The sequence below is a fragment of the Fukomys damarensis genome, unplaced genomic scaffold (assembly GCF_012274545.1).
Source record: "Fukomys damarensis isolate Sample0158 unplaced genomic scaffold, DMR_v1.0_HiC HiC_scaffold_4, whole genome shotgun sequence".
Classification (NCBI taxonomy): domain Eukaryota; kingdom Metazoa; phylum Chordata; class Mammalia; order Rodentia; family Bathyergidae; genus Fukomys; species Fukomys damarensis.
In genome coordinates this window covers 24,691-35,822 of record NW_022900916.1, presented here as the reverse complement: position 1 = coordinate 35,822, position 11,132 = coordinate 24,691, and positions in this window count along the sequence as shown.

Genomic DNA, 11,132 nt, shown 5'->3' with positions numbered 1-11,132 from the left:
TTTTCACACCAGAAAAGCCATGTGGTATTTACACATGTGTGTCCTATTTATTTCACACAAGAGTATGGCCTCAGTATTCATCCATTTAGCTATTAATGTCTCTAGTTTCACATTTTTTTTTTTTTTTTCATACCGGGGATTGAACTCGGGTCCTTGCGCTTGCAAGGCAGGCCACCAAACTGCTGAGCTAAATGCCCGGCCCTAATTTCACATTCTTTATGGGTGAGTACTACTCAGTTTTATAGAAAAACAACATCTTCTTTCTTCAGTTTCCAACTGATGGGCAATTGGGCTGTTTCCAAATTTTAGCTACTACAAAATGTGCTGCTATAGACATGAGTGCACTTAATTGCTATGGTATGATCCTTTTAATTCTTTTGGAAAGATATCCAGAAGAAAGATAGCTGGGGAAAAGGGGCCTCTAATCCTAGGTTTTTTTTTTTTTTTAGGTATCTCTTATTGCTTTCTGCAGTGATTGCACCAGTCTGCTCTCCCACCAACAATAGAGAAGGGTTCCTATCTCTCCACAACCCCACCAGCAAATTTATTGGTTAATTTCTTGTTAGCCATTCTTTGTGGGGTGAGGTGGATTCTCAGTGTTGTTTTCATCTACATCTCTTGAATGACTGGTATTGAACATTTTTTCATATATTTATTATCATTTCTTGTTTGAGAAATGTCTGATCATTTCAGATACCCATTTTTGAACTGGATCTTTATATTTGGGGGTCGCCTGATTTTTTTTGAGTTCTTTATATATTCTATTTAGTAGACCTTTGTCTGAGGAACAGATGGTAACTTTTTTCCCCACATTGTAGGTTGTCTCTTAGATCTATTGTTGGTTTCTCTTGTGGTGCAGAAGCTTTTTAATAAGATGATATCCCAGTTGTTGATTCTTTGTGCTTGTTCCCATGCTTCTGATGATTTGTTCATAAAGTTTTTTTTCTTATGCCAATGTCTCTAAAAGTTCTACCTATCTTCCAGCAAGTTTAGTGCTTCTGTTTTAGTAGTTAGGTCTTTAAACCACTTCAATTTTAATTTAGTTTATAATGAGATATATAGGTCTAGTTTTAATCTTCAGCAGGTTACTTTTGTGAAGTACATGATACTCTGTTTGACCTTTGTGCTCAGGTTGATGCCAAGAGTCAGATTTATGATTGTATTACAGTTCAAGTCCCAGAACATGTTCTGTTTTGTGTTTGGTTTCCATTCTGGGTTTTTATTCTGATTTTTTTATTTTGGTCTTGAGAGGTACAGGGTTCATGTTCCAGTATGTGTATAAATTAATGTTCAGGCTTGCATTAGGGTTTGATTTTGAATTTGTGTTTGGATTTGTGTCTGTGTTTGGTTCAGATTAATATTTGCCTCATGTTAATATTTGGTTCAGGTTGATATTCTGGGATATATTCAAATATGTGTTTGATTTATTGTTATGGTTAAAGTTTGGGTCTTTTTTGGCATAACAGTTGGTGTTTACAGTTTAGGACTGAGTTTCTATTGAAGTTTAGGGTTCTATTTTGATATTGTGGTTTATGTGCCAGTTTGGGTTTAATTTTTGCATGGGATCCTGTTTGGCTGTGTGATCTACTGGGTGTTTGGATTACCTTAGTGGGTTGTGTATGTGTTACACTTAGTTGGGGATGGGTAGAAGTTAGGTTTAGGACTGGAGGATGAATTAATATACATGCTGGGGTAGGGGATAGGATTAAGAGCACTGAAAAATTTAAAGGACAATGGGAGAACAGTTGAGGATTAAGATTAAGGTTTAACATTTAAGGTTAGGGTTAGAGGTAGGATTAATTTAGGGTTAGGAGTAAGGGAAGGGTTAGCATTAGAACCATGGGTAGAGGTAGAGGGAGGGGGAATTTAAAGTTAGGTTTTGTGTTAGAGGGTTATGGTTTGGGCAAGGATTGGGGTTAGGGATAGGGTTAAATATATATTTAGAATTTAATTCCCTGATTTTTATACTCTGAGAATGAAAAACAAAATTAGAGTTAGAGTTACCATTTATGATTAGACTTTAGATTTTGGTTGGGGTTAGGAATAATATAAGGGAATTAAAGTTAGGGAGTTAGGGTTAGGGTTAAAGTTTGGGGATAGGGTAAGGCTTTAGGGTTAGGGTTATGATACTTAATTAGGATTGGGTTTTAGGGTTAGGATTAGGGTTTGGGTTAGGTTTATGGTGAGTGTGAGAGTGAGGGCTAGGGTTAGAATTAGGGTTAGTGTAAGGGTTAGGATTAGGGTTACTTAGAGTTAGAGTTAATGGTTAGGGTTAGTGTTAGGGGATAGGATTAGGGTTAGGGAATAAGGGCTTAGTGTTAATGTGAGGGGTAGGAGTTAGGGTTAGTTTTAGTGTTAATGTTAGGTTAGGTTTACTGTTAGGTTTAGGATTAGTGTTTATGGTTTTCCTTAAGGGTTAGGTTAGGGTTATGGTTAGCCTTCATGTGTAGTGTTAGAATTGAAGTTTTGGGACAGCTTTAGATTTAGGATTAGGTTAGGCATTATGAATGTGGATCGAGTTCATGTGCCTGATTATTGCAGTGAGTGTGAAAGTTCGGGCCATCATGTTTATGAGGGTTAGGAATAGTGTTAGATTCCAGGCACTTGAGCGTTGTAGTGTGTATTGGGTTGTGATTTGGTTGATTGTAGTGTCAATCTTAGGTGTAGGGTTAGGAATATTGTTTCAATTTCACCCCCTGCATAGTGGAGTATCGGTTAGATGCTTAGTGTTTGTGTTGATTTTAGGTTTTGGTTTAGGATTGGTTTAGGAATGTAAGTCCCTGGTTTAGCGTTCATGGTAATGTAGTTATCCTTCTTTTTGGTGTTATGAGAATGTAGGAATTTCAGTATCTGTGTATTTTAGTGTGAGTCTCATATTTAGTATAAGCATTCTACTTGGCCTCAGGTTTAGGCATAGTATTTCAAGTACCACTGTATTGGAATGTGGGATTAAGGCTTGGGTTAAGGATTGGTTTAATATATGGGGTCTGCGACATGGATGGATCTCAATTACATGATACTTTGCATGTGAGATTGCAGTTTAGGGCCAGTATATTTAGGAGGGTGAGGCACAGTTTGGGATTATAAGTTCCTGAGCATTGCAGTTTACAAAGGATTCATACAGTTTGGCTTTAATTTAGGATTAGGATTTGGCTTAGGTTTAGGCATAGAATCAGAATTTTACTGCCTATGTAGTGGAGTATGCATCTGAGTTTGTGTTCATGTTAATTTTAGGATTGGGTTTTGGAATCATTGAGGTTTGTAAGCACCTGGGTTAGGGTTCATGGTATGTTTAGGGTTCGATTTAGGGCTTGGGTGAGTGATATTCTTTGAATTTCTGTGCCTGGTTATTGGAATGTGGGTTTTATAGTTAGTGTCAGCATTAGATTTGGCCTGAAGATTAGGAATAGCGTGGGATTTCAAGTTATGCTGTATTAGAACTGGGGAACAGTGTTTAGGGTTAGGGTTAGGGTTCTGCTTGGTGAAAGGGATATAGATGGAATTCAAGTGCCTGATGATTTGAGTTTGTGACTGAAGGTTAGGGCAAGGATTTTTATGAACCTGAGGTATACTGTAGTATTCCAAGTACCTGAGCATTGTAGTGCAGCTCAGATGGGTAGTGATAGCTTTAGTGTGAGTTTTAGGTTTAGGACTCAGCCTTGTGTTAGGTATAGCTAAAGAATTTCACTCCCAGTTTACTGGAGTGTGGGTTGAATGTTTAATGGTAGTGTAAATTGCAGGGTTATGGGTAGCAGTGGTGTGTGACCTAGGTTACGGTTAGGGTAGGTTTAGAGTTAGAGTTAAGGTTGGGCTAAGTCTTAGTCTTGGAATTTAAATACCTGTATGTTGTAGTGTGTTTTTAATAGTTTGTATCATGGTTAAATTTGGCATGAGGGTTAGGAAAGTGTACTATTTCAAGCACCTCAGTATTGGAATGTGGGATTAAGGGATTTTGTTTAGGGTTAGGATTCATGTTGTAGATAAGGATATGGAAGGAATCGAAGTTACCTTGTAATTGGAGTATGAATGTGACATTTAGGGAAAGGATTTTTCTGAGGTTCGGGAATAGTGTTGGATTCCAAGTACCAGAGCATTGCAGTAGCTCTGATAAGTACTGTTAGAGTTAGCATTAGGGCTTGGATTAGGCTTAGGGTTAGGAATCATGCAGGGATTTCACTTTCTTTGTGTTGTAGTATGGGTTTGAAGGTTATTGTTACTGTAAATATCAGGTTTAGCATAGGGAGTGGTGTTAGAATGCATGAAACTGGGATACTGTTAGGGTCATGGTTCAGGTAGCTGTTCAGTTGGGTTAGGGATAGGGTTAAGGGTATACAGATACTGTTGGGATTAGGTTTTGGGTGTGGTGTTAGGTTTAGGGTTAGGCTTAGGGTTAGCCTTTATTGTGAGCATTAGCATTAAGGTTTTGTGACAGGTTTAGTGGTAGGATTAGGTTAGGCCTTATGAATATGGGTGGAGTTCATTTACCTGATGATTGCAGTGTGAGTATGAAGGATAGGGCAAGTATGTTCATGAGGGTGAGGAATAGCACTGGATTCCAGGTACTTGAGCATTGCAAACATAATGGGTAGTACTTGGGATGAGTATAGGTTAGGCTTAGTTTTAGGGTTAGGAGTAGTTTTAGAATTTCACCCTATGTATACTGTAGTTGGGTTAGATTGTTAGTGTTAGTGTTAATTTTGTGGTTCAGGTTAGGATTGGTTCAAGAATGTAAGTACCTGGGTATGAGTCATGGCCAGGTTATGGTTAGACTTCATGTTAGGCTCAGTGACAGTGTAGGAATTTCAGTCCCTGTGTATTGGATTGTGAGTCTCATAGTTAATATCAGCATTCAGTTTGGCCTTTGGTTAGGAATAATGTAGGATTTCAAATACCACTGTATGGGATCTTGGGAGTAAGGCTTAGGGTGAGGGATGGTGTCTTGGACATGGATGAAACTCACTTACATGATAATTTGAGTATGAGATTGTAGGCTAGGGCCAGGATTTTTATGAGGGTGAGGTAGAGTGTTTGATTCCAAGAACCTGAGCATTGCTGGTTAGCTAGGATTTATAGAGTTTGGCTTAAGATTAGGGTGAGGATTCAGCTTAGGGTTAGGCATAGTGTTACAATTTCACTACATATGTAGTGGAGTATGGGTTTGCGTTTAGTGTTATTGTTAATTTTAGGATTAGGTTTAGGAATCATTTAGGAATGTAAGCACCTGGGTTAGGGTTCTTGCTACAGTTAGGGTTAGGTTTGGATGAATGATAGTCTTCGAATTTCAGTTACTGGGTATTGGAGTTTGGGTTCCATAATTAGTGTCAGCATTACCTTTAGCCTGAGCTTTATGAATAGTGTGGGATTTCAAGTACCACTGTACTGGTTAGATTTAGGGATAGGCTTGGTGAAGGGGATATGAATGGAATTCAAGTGCCTGATAATTTGCATTTGTGAATGAAGATTAGGGAAGGGATTTATATGAGCCTGAGGCATACTGTGGGATTCCATGTATCTGAGAATTGCCGTGCAGCTCCAATGGGTAGTGTTAGCTTTAGTGTTAGTTTTCAGTTTAGACTCTGGTCTAGTGTTAGGCATAGTGTCAGTATTTCACTCCCCATGTACTGGAGTGTGGTTTGAATGTTTAATGTTAGCATAAATTGTGGATTATGGGTAGCAGAGGTGTGGAATTCCAGGTACATAGGTTAGGGTTAGCGTAATTGTAGGTTTAGAGTTAAGTTTGGGGCAAGTCAGTCTTGGAATTTATCTAGGGGTATGTTTCAGTGTGGGTTTCATAGCAACTATTGTGATTAGATTTGGCATTAGGTTTAGGAATATTGTAGTATTTCAAGCACCTAAGTACTGGACTGTGCAAGTAATGGATTGGTTTATGGTTAGGCTGTTTTGTGGGGATAATGGCATAGATGGAATTGAAGTACATTTTAATTTGAGCGTTAGGGCAATGATTTTTCTGAGGGTGAAGAATAGTGTTGGACTCCAAATACCAGAGCATTGCAGTGTAGCTCTGATGAATACTGTTAGATTTAGCATTAGGGCCTAGATTAGGCTTAGGTTTAGGAATCATTCCAGAATTTCACTTCCTGTGTATTGCAGTGTGTGTTCAAAGGTTAGCGTTACTGTAAATTTTAGGTTTAGGATTGGGAGTGGTGTCAGAATGCGTGCCCCTGTGTTATTTTTAGGGTGATGGTTGGGGTAGCTTTTGGGCTGAGTTAGGGATAGGGTTAAGGCTTTAGGGGTACTTGTTGCAGTTTGTGTTTGGGTGATGTGTTAGGTTTAGGGTTAGAGGTAGGAATATGGGGTTAGGGTTAGGCTTACTGTTAGGCTTTAGGGTTAGCATTAGTGTTGAGGTTTTGTATTAGGTTTAGAATTAGGGTTAGGTGTCACATTACGAATATGGATGGCGTTCAGGTACCTGATGATTGCAGTGTGAGTGTGAATGTTAGGACAAGTATGTTCTTGAGGGTGAGGAATAGTGTTGGATTCCAGTTACTTGAGCATTGTAGTGTAGATATAATGGGTAGTGCTTGTTTTGAGTATAGTTTAGGCTTAGGAATAGAGTTGAAATGTCACTTCCTTTGTATTGGAGTATGGGTTAGATGGTTAGTGTTAATTTTAATTTTAGGATTTAGGGTTAAGGGTTACGATAGGTTGAGTAATGTATTGACCTGGGTTAGGATTCATGGCGGTGTTAGGGTTAGGCATAGGTTTGGGGTCTGGGATAGTGTAGAAATTTCAGTACCTGAGTATTGAGGTGTGGGTCTCATAGTTAATATCACCATTTGATTTCGCCTTAGGGTTCCGAATAGGTTGGATTTCCAAGTACCACTGTATGGGAACTTGGGAGTAAGGCTTAGGGTAAGGATTAGGGTTAGTTATGGTGTCTGGGACATGGATGGAATTAAATTACTTGATAATTTGAGTGTTAGATTGCACGTTAGGCAGGATTTTTATGTAGGTGAGGTAGAGTGTGGGATTTCATGTACCGGAGCCTTGCAGTGTAGGTCAGATGATTAGAGTTTGGCTTATTGTTAGTGTTAGGTTTTGGCTTAGGGTTAGGCATAGAGTCAGAATTTCACTACCTATGTAGTGGAGTATGAATTTGAATTTAGTGTTTGTGTTAATTTTAGGACTAGGTTTCGGAATCATTTAGGGAACTAAGCATCTGGTTTAGGGTGGTGGTATGGTTAAGAATTGGGTTAGGGTTTGGGGTGAGTGATAGTCTTGGAATTTCAGTACCTTGGTATTGAAGTGTGGGTTTCATAGTTAATGTCAGCACTAGATTTGGCCTGAGGGTTAGGAATAGTGTGGCATTTCAAGTACCGCTGTATTGGAACTGGGAAATAGTGCTTAGGGTTAGGGTTAGTGTTAGGCTTGGTGAAAGGGATGTTGATGGCATTCATGTGCCTGATAATTTGAGTTTACAAATGAAGGTTAGGGCAGGGATTTCTATGAGCCTGAGGCATACTGTGGGGTTCCTAGTACCTGAGTAATGAGTACAGCTTTGATGGGTAGTGTTAGGTTTAGGTTTAGGCTTAGGCCTAGTGTTAGAAATAGTGTCAGAATTTCCTCCCAGTGTTCTGCAGTATGAGTTGAAAGTTTAATGTTAGGGTAAATTGCCAGATTATGGGTAGCATTGGTGTGAGATTAAAAGTACCTAGGGTACAACGATGGTAGGTTAGGGTTAGGGTTAAGGTTGGGATAAGGCTTAGGCTTGGAATATAGCTAGCTGTATGTTTCACTGTAGGTTTCATAGTTAGTATTACAATTAGATTTGGCATTAGGTTTAGGAACAATGTATTATTTCAAGCAATTCAGTATTGGACTGTGGGATTAATGGATTGGTTTAGGGTTAGGATTAGAGCAAGGATTTTTCTGAGGGTGAGTTAGAGTGTTGGACTCCAAGCACCAGAGTATTGCAATGTAGTTCAGATGAGTACTGTCATAGTTAGGATTAGGGCTTGGATTAGGCTTAGGGTTATTAATCATGCTGTAATTTACTTCTGGTGTATTGCAGTGTGGGTTTGAAGGTTAGAGTTACTGTAAATTTTTGGTTTCATTTTGGGAGTTTTGTCAGAATGCGTGCACCTTGGTTAGGGTTAGGGTCCTGGTTGGGGTAGACTTTCAGCTGGGTTAGGTTTAGGGTTAGGGTTTGGGTTAGGGTAAGTGATAGACATTGAATTTCTGTACCTGGGTATTAGTGTGGCATTTCAAAATTAGTATCAGCATTAGATTTGGCCTTAGGGTTAGCCATAGTGTAGGATTTCAAGAACCACTGTATTGAAACTTAGGAATCATGGTGTCATTTAGGGTAAGGGTTAGGTGATAGTGCTACAGATGGAATTCATATACCTGATAATTTGCATGTGACAATGAAGATTAGGGCAATGAGTTTTATGAGGGGGAGGTGTTCTGTGGTTTTCCAAGTACCTGAACATTGCAGTGTAATTATCATGCATATTGTTTGGCTTGAGTGTGGGGTTAGACTTAAATTTAGGGGTAGGAATAGACTCCCCATTTCACTACCTGTTTAGCGTAATTTGTTTTGATGGTGAGTGTTATTGTTAATTTTTGGTTCAGTGTTAGGAAGGATTTAGGAATGTAAGTACCGGTTTTAGTGTCAGGGTTAGGTCCAGATTAGGGTGAGTGATAGACTTGCAACTTCTGTTCCTGAATATTGGAGTGTGGGTTTCATTGTTAGTATCAGCATTAGATTTGGCCTCAGGTTTAACTATACTGTAGGAGTTCAAGTACCACTGCATTGGAACTTAGGAGTCATGTTGTAGGTTAGGCTGAGATTAGGATTTATGAGAGTACTTCAGATAGAATTCCCTTACCTGATGATTTGCATTTGAGAATGAAGGTAATTGCACTGATTATTTTGAAGCTAAGCTGTACTGTGGTTTACCAAGTATGTGAGTATAGCAGTGTAAATTTAATGGGTAGTGTTTGGCTTCAGTGTAGGCCTAGCCTTAGATTTTAGGGTAGCAATTGACTCCCCATTTCACTATCTGTGTAGTGTAGTGTGGGTTTGAAGGAGAGTTTTAGTCTTAATTTGAGGTCTGTGTTAGTAATTGTTTAGGAATATAAGCACCTGTTTTAGGGTTAGACTTAAGGGTAGGGTTAGGGTTAGGTTTAGGGTGAGTGATAGCCTTGGAATTTCTGTACCTGGGTATGACAGTGTGGGTTTCAAAGTTATTATCAGTATTAGCTTTGTCCTTAGGGTTAAGCATATTGTAGGTTTTCAAGTACCACTATTGTGGAACTTAGGAAACATGTTGTTAATTAGGTTTAGGGTTAGGATTGGTGAGAGTGATATGGATGGATTTCACATACCTGAAAATTTGCACTTGAGAATAAAGTTTAGGGCACTGATTTTTATGAGGGTGAGCTGTACTGTTTTTTCCAAGAACCTGAGAATTGCAGTTTAGATATAGTGGGTAGTGTTTGTTTTGAGTGTAGGTTTAGAATTAGATTTAGAGGTAGAAATAGATTACCTATTTTATTTCCAGTGTGGTGTAGGTCGAGTTTGAGTGTGAGTGTTAGGGTTATTATGAGGTCAGTGTTAAGAATGATTTAGGAATGTTAAGTATGTGCCATTCATTTACAGATCGCTGGGTGCAGGCATGGTGTGAGCACAGTGCAGGATCACTTGTTTTAACTATTGCTATGGCTCCTGGCTGCAGCAAGGGCAGGCTCACTGCATTTCTTACAGCTAATCTCTAGAATTCTGTATGATTTTTTGGTCGAGGTTGTGTTCACTGCATGACTAACCAGTCTGAAATGGTCCACTATATGCAGGCCAAGAGAGGGTGAGCTCAATGCAGGGCTGACTGGCATTTTCCAGCCCACATATATTCTGGGGTAGTGAGGGTGGGTTCACAGCATTGCTAACCAGCCTAAAACCGTATCCCAGGATGTAGCCAGGAGCAATGACGGGTTCTCTGTGTGGCTAAACAGTCCGCAATTTTCTGCTTCATGCTGAATGATACCAGTGAATGCACTCTGTGCTGCATGGTTATCTGCAGGTCAAAACTTCCCTGGATGAAGGACGAGGCCAGGTGGTTGGCACTATGTGTTTTACAGGTACTAAGTGTTTTACTGCATGCCAGCAGTAAGAGTAAGGGTCTCTGAGTAGCTAACTGGTCCTCACCTATCCACTGGTTGCAGTCCAGGGGGCTTGTGAGCTCACTGTATGGCTAAGTGCTCATCAAGGATCTGATGCATGAAATATGGTATGAGTCTGGTCAATCTGAAATGCTATGTAGAACACAATGGTTCACCTGGTTGACAACAGGATGAGGGCAGTCTCCCTGTATGGCTCACCAGTTTTCATGGTTGCCCTGTCTCCTGTTTGTGGCAAGGGCAGGCTCACTGAATATCTTACAAATATTCTCCAGGCCTCTGTATGATTGTTTGGTCAAGTGCGTGTTCACTGAATGCCTAACCAGTCTGAAATGGTCTACTGTATAAAAGCCAGGTCAGGTTGTGATCAATGTGTGTCTGACTGGTCTTCTCAAGCCTGCTGGTTTTCTGCTGGGTTGAGGACAGTCCAGTCTGACTGCATTGCTGAACATTCTACAGCCATATTCCTGGATTAGGCAGCAGTGAGGGCTGTCTCTCTGTGTGAGTATCTAATCTGCAAACTTTGCTAAGTGCAAAATGATATGAGTGAGGGCTCTCTGTGCAGCTAAGTGGTCCTAGTCTTTCTGCATGAGACAGGTAAGGTTGTTATGCAGGTTCATTGTGTGGCAATTTGCTTCTCAACCTTCTGCTCTTTGAAGTCTGGGGCTAGGGCATACTTACTCAGTGGCTATGCCCTGCTCATTTGTCCACTGGGTGCAGGCAGGGACAAGGGTGTCCTCACTGTTTGGACAAATGGAGTTCATAGGAGCTCTGTCTCTAAGCTGTAAGAAGAGCAGCCTGCCTGTTTGCGTTACCACTACTGTCCAGACCTACGTGTAACTTTTTGATGAGGGAGGGATTTTTGCACACCTACCAGTTCCTAAAGCATCCCTTGGGTGCAGGCCAAGATCAGGGTAAGCACACTTCTTGGCATACCAGCCGTCTTAGGGCCACTATATGTTTGGTGGGTGAAGACGTGCTGACTGCATTGC